Below are 6,853 nucleotides of genomic sequence, written 5' to 3'. Positions count from 1 at the left end.
GAGATACTAGGGAGAAGACTTCTGCATATAAATTTGGGAGCAAACAGTCCATAACATGAGGATACAATGTATTTCCTCAAATATTTGTGGGAAGAAATGAAAGACACAGCATCACAAACTCAATGGCTACTTTTTCAAAATTTTTAAATTTGTTTTTTATAGTTTATTCATGACAGTAGAATGTATGTTGACATATCATGCGTACATGGAGTATATCTTCCCATTCTTGTGGTTGTACATGACGTGGAGTCACACTGGTCATGTATTCATACATGAACATAGGAAAGCTATGTCTGATTCATCTTACTGTTTTCCTATTCCCCTCCCCCGCTCCCTTCTCTTCTCTCCCCTTTGTCTAATCCAGTGAACTTCTACTTCTTTCAAGAGTGAAAATCTGGAGCTGGGAAGAGTAACTCAGTGGTAGAGCACTTGCCTGGCATGCATGAGGCCCTGGGTTCCACTCCCAGCACTCAAAAGAAAGAAACAGAGTGAAAATTTATAATCTTTTAAAAACCCATGAGAAATGGAATCTGCCCATTCAACACTGGACAATCTTTAGTGGAAAGTCCTATGATAAGAAAAGTAGTAATTATTATTCTGTGATTTAAATCCCCTCTTCCCATCTGAGCAGAAACAAAATAACTGTAGTTTTCTTGTATTTTTATTTTGGTTTACCCATTCCTTTATATTTCCAAAGTACCTGGAGTCTGAGGGCAAGGGGTGGAGCTGTCAGGGTCAGGTAAGGGGTGAACCAGCCTCTTCCCCACCTTGGTTACCCCTACTAGTAGCACATCGCTTCCCTCCAGGACTCAGGGTGAGAATGAGGGGGTGGTTCTCTCTAAGGCAGAGAAAACAGGATGAAAATTGATTTGGGGATGTTACAAATCACATCTGCCCTGACTTTGGTTAAACATGCTGCTGATTGCTTTTAGGAGTTAAACAGTGTTTAATAAGATAGCCCAAACCTGCCATCACTCTTCACCCAGACATGAGGGCTTTTTGTTTTGTTTTGTTCTTTATTTTTAATTCTTTGAGCAGATGGGAAAGCAGGCTGTTGGGACCATCATTTACTCTCACTTGACAATAGCAGGAAGATGAGCAAAGAAACATCAGAGGTGAACAGGGTGTGGCCCGGCAGAGGAAGTCCTGGACTTTGCTGCGCCCTGTCTCATCTCCACTTAGAACATTCTCAGAACATGCTCAGAACATTGCTCCTGTTCTTGCTACTGAGTTCCTGACTTTTCCTAAATCATTGGATTCTTGGGGGGGGGAGGGTTCCCCCAGAATGATGTTGGATGATGTGAACATTTTCAATCTCTAGCCCAGTTTCTTTCTCAAACTCAAACTCATATGTTCTGCTCCCTATTGGACATCTTTATTTCAACATCTATAGATACCCCAAATTCCGAATCCGACCCCTGATCCCCACAACTTGCTCTCGTCACAGGTGTCCCCATCTCAGCAGATGGCAGTCGCATTCTTCCAGTTACTTGGGCCAAAAATCTTGAAAGTCACCTCTGACTCTTTTGACTTTTTCTCACATTCCACAGGCAACCTGTCTAGAAATGCTACAGGCTGTCCTCTCAAACCATATTCAGAATCTGACCTCTCAGCACCTCCTGGCTGCAAACATCTTTTGCAGGATTTACTTCAACTGCCTCAAAACTGGCCTTCTGGCATCTCTCATCTCTTCTCTCATCCACTCTCCCAGCAGCCAGAGTGCATCCTCCAAAATGAAAATCAGAGCCCGTCACTTCTCTGTTCAGATGCTCTAGGTTTCCCATTTAATTCACAGTAAAATCCAAAGTCCCAGTCACAGCCCAGAAGAAGCCCCCATAATTTCGGGCCCCCTTTTACTTCTCTGGTCTGCTCTGTTGCCACTCTCTCTATCACCCTATCTGCTCCTGCACACTGCCCTCCCTGTGACTCCTGGCACATGCCAACATGTGTCTGCCCTCAAGAACTCTGGAGGAAGGTTCTTCCCTCAGATATCAAATCAACATAGCTAACCACTCATCGGCCTTGCCTTCCTTTCTCAGTCTCAGGCCTGTCCTGACCACTTTAGCATCCCTGATACCTTTGTCTTGCTCACTTCTCTTTTCTTCTGTATCTTCACATAGCTCACACATCCCATACCTTATTTATGTTTTCTGTGTTATTTGTTGTTTATTTACCTACCAATGCTTTTCCTTACCCTTCCTCAACAAGAGTACAAGGATCTTTGTTTTGTACTCTGAGATATCCAGCACCTGGAATAGTGCCTGGCACATTTAGATACTCAATAAATAGTTGCTCAATGAATAGTAACAATAAAGCATGTATTGTATCTTTCCAATGAGCCTTGGAATGAGCCTACTCTTGCTCACAAACAAAGCACACCAACTGAGAGAGGGCCCTTCTCAGTACACCATGATTTCAAAGGAGAACCTGATATACTTTTCTGCCTTGGAAAAAAAAACGATCAAAAACAGAGAGAAAAAGATATAGGATTTCTGCTCCGCCACATATCAAGTTCAATGAACAGTGTGGGTCATTTCTGCCTTCCATGTTACTAGAAATTAGTGGGAAAAATCACAGGACTTGGAGCCAGGAAACTCAGCTGAGCTTATGTGATGTGGCCTTGGAAACACACTAAATTTTCTTGGGCCTCAGTTTCCTCATCTGTAAAGCAGAGTGAATGATCCCTGTATCTGAGAGTCGTTGTGAAGATTAAATGGGATCATGAGTGTGAGTTGCCCAGCACAGCACACTCCTTACAGTCAGAGTAGCCCACTCTTGGGGGGAAAAATCGGTGGTCCAGCTCAAGTAACCCAGTTCAACACCTCTACCACTGCTTACCTCTGTGCAAACTTGAGCACATCAGCTGGCCCCTCTGAGCCTCCATTGTCTCATCCTTAAAATGGAGATAGAGTTGCGTCTCCCAGAAGACAAGCAAAGGGATACCTGGGTATGTGCCTGGTGCATACAAAGTGCTCAATAAATATTTGCTGCTGCCGCTGCTGGAACTTAGTAAATATCATTTTTCTTCCCTTGATGAAAGCTCCAGAACATGAGCCAGACCATTCATTTTTTTTCCTCCTTTGATGTCAATGATGACAACCTGCCCCCGAAACCTGGTTCACTGGGAACATTCTGATGGGATAACAAAAATGTGTTTCTTGGGTTTTCTGCAGCTCTAGTCCTATGACTCCTGGCCTGGAACTGTCAAAATAATCCTGAAACTCAGGCTTCCTGCCAAACTCTCCTGGAGAGGGAGAGATTCAGCATGCACTCCTTCCTTTCTCCCTGCAAGGTCCCCACTCCATCCAATCCAGTTCTGAGGCTGAGGCACACTGCGTCAGCTGTGCATGAGTGATTTGGTAAAACAAGGTTTATTTTTACGTTAGCTTCCTTTGACAGAGCCCAGGGTGGTGCATGAAGAAGGCTGAAGGGTAGAGATGTGTAAAATTGCTTCAGAAATGTCTATGAGATGCCATGGTCCTATGAGATGTCTCCAGGGTGCTCAGGGCAAGGGTTATGGCTGTGATGCCCTCGTAACTAACTTTGGGCTATGGCTTATGAAACCCTGCATGTTGATCAGGAATCAGAGCAGCTGAGGACAGACAGGACAGTAGTCTACCTTGAATTAGGTCTCTCAGGGTGATACGAGATGCCAGGGGCAGCAGTTGGCTGCCAAGCCTTGTTGCAGAATCATTACAGCTCCTTTGTCACTTCTGATCTTGATATGAATCTTGTAAAACAGAGACCCTCCTGCTTCTTAAGGCCTTTGAGTCAGAAATCTGTGAAAACAACTTTGCCCCATGCTCATGCAAGCACACCCTTTCCCTGGCCTCTGCTTCCCTGTTCTGACTGCAAAAGCTGGACCCTCCACAGAGCTGAATTGGACTCCTTTGAAAATCAGTGTGTCCCATCCATAAATAATCAGATGTATGAATGTAGACCTCTGATTGACACAAAATCATTTGTCCAAATCCCCAACAAGGACAGACATTAAAAATAGCTCATTGTCCTCCTCCAGTCCCCTTCCTGAATTTTGAGAGGTTTATATTGGGGGTCTTGGGTACAAGTGAAAGAAAATCAACTGAAATTGACCCAATCAAGAAAGGAACCAGGTGTGGTGGTGCCTGCCTGTAATCCCAGCGGCTCAGGAGGCTGAGGCATGAGGATCATGAATTCAAAACCTCAGCAACTCAGCAAGGCCCTAAGCAACTCAGTGAGACACTGTCTCTAAATAAAATACAAAATAGGGCTGGGGATGTTGCTCAGTGGTTAAGTGCCCCTGGGCTCAAGGCTCAATCCCCAGTACCAAAAAAAAAAAAAAAAAAGAGAGAGAGAGAGAGAGGAGAAGAAAAAAGAAAAAAGTTTTTAAAAGAAAGAAGATAAACAGATCCTCATGACTGAGAAGTTTATGGCTGGTTTAGCTTCAGGCACAGCTGGGTCCAAATGTCAAAAGCTGTTGCCAATCATCAGTGTCCCTATTTAGGCTCTGCTTTCTTCCATGTCCACCTCTCTCCCAGATGGGCTATTCTTCTCTGCTGCAACATTAGACTCCCAGTAACTCCAGTTCCATGACTATATCTTCCAGGGGAAAGAGGATTTTTTCAAGGGCCAATATTGCCAGCAAAAGTTCATTTATTAGGCACCTGTGATATGCCAGGCACTGGGTTGAGAAATGGGTAATGACTGGAGGCTTCATGAGGGCATTTGGGCTGTAAAGGAACATTTTTCATTAGCCCCACCAGCCCCTTCCAGAACCTGACTTTGTTACAAGAGGACCCTGTCATCTTGAGAGTGACAGGGACTCATCAGGTATTCCTGTGTAATAGAACCTTTTCTAAGAGGAAGAAGTCACAGTTTGCAAATGATACCATACCTGTTTCTGCCATCTCAAGGAGCCCACCATCTAGATAAGATAAAAATGAAAAGAAGGTCACAAACATGCTGGTCCCAGGCATAGTTTATTTGGTCCATTGGTATTATTTTCTTTTGACAATATTGAAAAGACAGAACATTTCTCATTCAGAGCCACATTTTTTACTTCTCCTAAACCTATCAGGTATAGCAGTACTGAGCCCATATGCCCCCATGACACAGTGGGTAAGAACTGAAAAGGGGACTGGTGGCTGCTTCTGGGTAGGGAGTGTGCTCTGCAGTTTGCCCTGGTCCCTTGTATTCCCTATTGCCTTACACCCAGACCACTTTACCCATGAATTTTACTTGCTGAGGGAGTCTAAGTGTTAAAGAGTACAAACAAGAGGCTAAGGGCATATAAAAGAAGAAGAAATGAATTCCCTGGGTGGGAAAGGAGAAATCAAAAAAGAGTTTCCAAGAAGAGATCAAATTTGAGCAGGCCTGAATGACGAGCAGAATTTTAAACACAGAAGTCCTGTCAATACATAAGATGAATTTTCCCACTAGAGTGGAACAGTGTGGGGAAGGGGTTTACCAAGGTGAGTGAAGGAGATGGAGAAAGACACAGGCAGAATGTTCACTGATGCTCTGGGACCTCAGCCTGCACAGCTCACACCACGATGCACAAGCAAGACGAAGGACCAGGTGACTGAATTCTGCAGCACACCTAACACACACAACCAGCCTCGCTACAATAATTTGAATTGTCAACTTGATTGGATTAAGAGTTGCAAAAAATTAAGGGGTTTCTGGGTGTGTCAGTGAGGGTGTGTCTAGGAATGATTGGCATGTGGAATAGCCAACTGAAGTGGAGACCCTCCCTAAGTATGGGCAGCACCATCCAATAGGATAGTGGCTTGGATGGAATAAAAGTTGGAAGAACAAGGAAACAGCAGCAGATGGAAGCTTGATTCATCTTGAACCTGTTCTTGAATGCTGCTCTGATCGCCTGAGGATATCAGAATCTTGCTTCTTCATTCTTCCAAAGTGGACTCTGCCAGTGATCCTCCAAGAAGCCTTGAGTCTTGGACTAGGGTAGCACCATTGGTCCCTTTTGTTCTGGGCTTCAGACTCTTGAACTGTGTTACTACTGGTTCTTTCGGCTCTCTAGCCTGCAGAAGGCCATTGTGGACTATCCAGCTGCTGGTCATGTAAGCCAACCTACTAAGTCCCCTTTTTATAATCATACTTCCTGTTAATTCTGTCCTGACTAATACACTCACTGAGGCCTCAGGACAGGCATGGGAGCTCATGGGTCCCGCACTGCAGTGGAGCAGCAGGCCAACCCACCCTGTGGACCTCAGGCTAGGAGCCAGGCTGGAAGCTGTGCTCCAAACTCAGTGGCACCTCATAATTGTGACCACAACCTTGCCAGGCCTCATGAGTGACACACTCTCTGCTAAGGGTCAGGGCCTCTTGCTGCTTCTTCCAACTTCGTTCCTTGGCTATCTTTTGAACCTTCAATGCTCAGTCACCTGATCCTGGCCACCAGCCTCTTCTCAGAACAGGGAGAAGGCCCCCAGTTGATTCTGAGTTCCCAGGGCTCTGTATTACCCTCCTTGGGCTGGGGCCATTGAGGTGGATAGAGGGAAGATGGAAGTGAATAACAATATGTCCAGCTACCCTTTAAAGGTGCTATAATCATCCCAACTTTCCAAAGAAGAAAATTGAAGCTCAGAGAAATTGATGACTTCCATTTCATCCCCCATCTATTGAGAATCACTTATGAGTCTTCCAGGATTTTATGGAATTTAGAAATCATATATGAAGGGCTGGCCTGGTGCTTTGTATGCATTCATTTGTTTAAATAATTAGTGGACATCTGCTACACCCCAGGCAAGGTGCTTGGCACACGGTGACATCACTCAACAAAGTAGACATGTTTCCTGCCATAGCGATTGTGTGTGCACACACGCTTGTGTGAGTGTCAGGGTTGGAAAAG

The sequence above is a fragment of the Marmota flaviventris genome, chromosome 18, assembly GCF_047511675.1.
Source record: "Marmota flaviventris isolate mMarFla1 chromosome 18, mMarFla1.hap1, whole genome shotgun sequence".
Taxonomy (NCBI): Eukaryota; Metazoa; Chordata; class Mammalia; order Rodentia; family Sciuridae; genus Marmota; species Marmota flaviventris.
Note: the sequence above shows the minus strand (reverse complement) of the source record.